Below are 2,632 nucleotides of genomic sequence, written 5' to 3' on the forward strand. Positions count from 1 at the left end.
GAGAAAAAAGCACGCTGTAAACGCTAAACCTAAAATTAACCCCTAAACCTAACCCCCCTAACCCTAACCCTAAACCTAACGCTAAACCTAATCCTAACCCTTAACCTAACTCTAAACCTAACCCTAACCCTTAACCTAACGCTAAACCTAATCCTAACCCTAAAGCTAACCCTAAACCTAACCCTTACCTTAACTTGAATCGACTTGCTTTCAAAGCGCTATTTAAAGCGCCCTTCTTTCTCCGTGCTCGCTGTTGTCGCCCTGTTGGTGACGTCAGCGACGCAGTTTAATCGGGCACGCTTTAGTCGAGCGCCGTTTTGTCGTGCCACGGAGGTACCCCAGGTGGTGTGGAAAGGGAAAGGGGTTGTGGTAGCAGTAATTTTCTAGTCGCTGTTCACCCACAGATGTTGAAATATCTCAGGAGGGACAGATTCAATTCCAAGGCTCTTTTTCTCTTATTATAAGAGATTGGATTGCATGCCAAAACATAATAAGTTTTAAAATTAATATTCCATATGCAGTTCCTGATACCAGCTTTACCTACTGTTCTGAATTGCAAGTGCTGTTCCTCTGTGGCATTTAGCTAAATTACTCTGTACGAGTACTGTAGGTAATAATGTAATTGCACTCTTTTTTTGCACTAGAAAGAATGGAAAATCTTAAATTACTCTCCTGATTCTAAAATATTACAATCCCTTGCAGATGATGAGGATTTCTATTAGATCACTCAGTTTGGGTAATTTGTTGCTTGTAAGAGTTCATCCTGGTATGCATCACCTAATGGCTTGGGATACACATTATTGAGCCACAAATGACTAATTTGGTTCTGGTTTAAAATGCTGTTGAAAAACTATGGAGTGTGTGATTCATACACATACATGCAGTTTGTAGTGTTGCAGAGCTTGGAACGTACTGTTTTGATCTTGAAATACACTGTTTCAATTTCAGAAAGTGTTGATGATCTATGCTTAATGGAAGTGTTCAGAGCTCAGAAAATTTCTGGTAAAATCAGAATGGTTTCTGTAGGATCAGAATGTTACTTTTCAAACTTAAATATTTTGGAACGACAAAATCCAAATACTTCGGATTTAATTTGGAAATGGAAGGTGAGTCTGACTCTACTTCCAGCCTCATCATTATAGCGTTACACAAGATGGATCTTTCCAACTTTTTTGGGGGTTTTCTACATTCTCAAGTCCTGCATTTGTAAGAATATTCTGCTCCCTGCATTTGCTGTGCATGGCAAGACCTTATTTTGACAATGTGGCCCTTTAATTTCTTTGGTACCCAAACAGAATGGGTTGGTTTGCTATTTATTTTTTTAAACCCTACCCTCCTGAAGTAAAAGGGAAAAAAACCGTAGCTTATAAGGTTTTTTTACAGTATTTAAGCAGTCTGTGTATTTATATTAAAAATGCATGAAACTAACAAAAGGATTGGGAAAAATGATGAAAAGCAATTGCATAACTGAATGATTTCTTAGTTAAAACTCCATCATTGTTTGTTACATTGCACATTAAGCTGAAAGTCTGATTATTAAGAGCTCAGGTCCCATTGTATTATATTGTCTCTTTTGCTAGCTGTTCAACTATGCAGCTTTCTGCATTTTCTGAACCTGAAATAACTATGACTTGGTGTCTTACATCTTGACAAATCTCCATTTCTGCTCTTTAACCAAAAATGGTAATTACATTTTTGGTTTAAGCAGATATGATGGGGGTTAATGTAATAGGCCATTATGTGTCGTATTTACTAATATTGTTAAGCTTAGCATGCCACAGAAAAACTACAGTTTTTCTAGACCAATCAGGCAGCTAATTTATAATTCAATATGTTCTGCAAACCCAATCAACTCGGACAACTGAGTCAATTGCAGTCATGGTTAATTATGAAGCGTTGGCAAAACACATTGTGCTTTTATCAAGAAAACTATATATCCATTCAATCACCAGGAATCCAATTCCCTCTTTACCTTTTTAACCCCAGGAAACTACCAATTAATCAGTTTAAAATATATGTTGGGTATAGCTTACACCCTATTTCAACGAGACTTTTGGAGTGAAAGTTAGCAGGGTTTGTGAAATCTCCCTTTTTAATATTGGAATTACTGCACTGTTTTTCCAAGGTAGAGGGATTTTCCCAGCAACATTGATAATAATAAAGAAGGAAGCATGCATAGGAGCCCATCAATCAGGGAGTGCCATTTTTGGTGATAACATACACTCTCCTGGGCCTTTGCCAACTGTCTGTTGTGAAATTATTCTCTTAATTTCGGTAGCAGTTCCTTGGGAAACTCACTCCAACTGGATTTAATAACCCAATAGCAAATGACTCGAGACTTTGAACACAGCTTAGTTTATATGGCTAAAGGTGCTTTAAAAAATGAATAAAAGACAACTCAGATCTTTTTAACGCGCCCCAGTGAATGGAAAGGTGCATGAAATATTTAGCCCGGTTGCAGAGCGGAAGCCACTTTCGGAAACAGCAACGAGGAAACGGCGTATAAAACACCTCTCCTGCCAGTCTCTGAAAGGTGCTTCAACAGGAAACACACTCAGGGCACTCCGGCTTCAATCGCCACCAGCACGCAGGCGCAAAGCGCGACGCGCATGTGCAGTCAGCGCCTCGGGAA

The sequence above is a fragment of the Thamnophis elegans genome, chromosome 15 (assembly GCF_009769535.1).
Source record: "Thamnophis elegans isolate rThaEle1 chromosome 15, rThaEle1.pri, whole genome shotgun sequence".
Classification (NCBI taxonomy): Eukaryota; Metazoa; Chordata; class Lepidosauria; order Squamata; family Colubridae; genus Thamnophis; species Thamnophis elegans.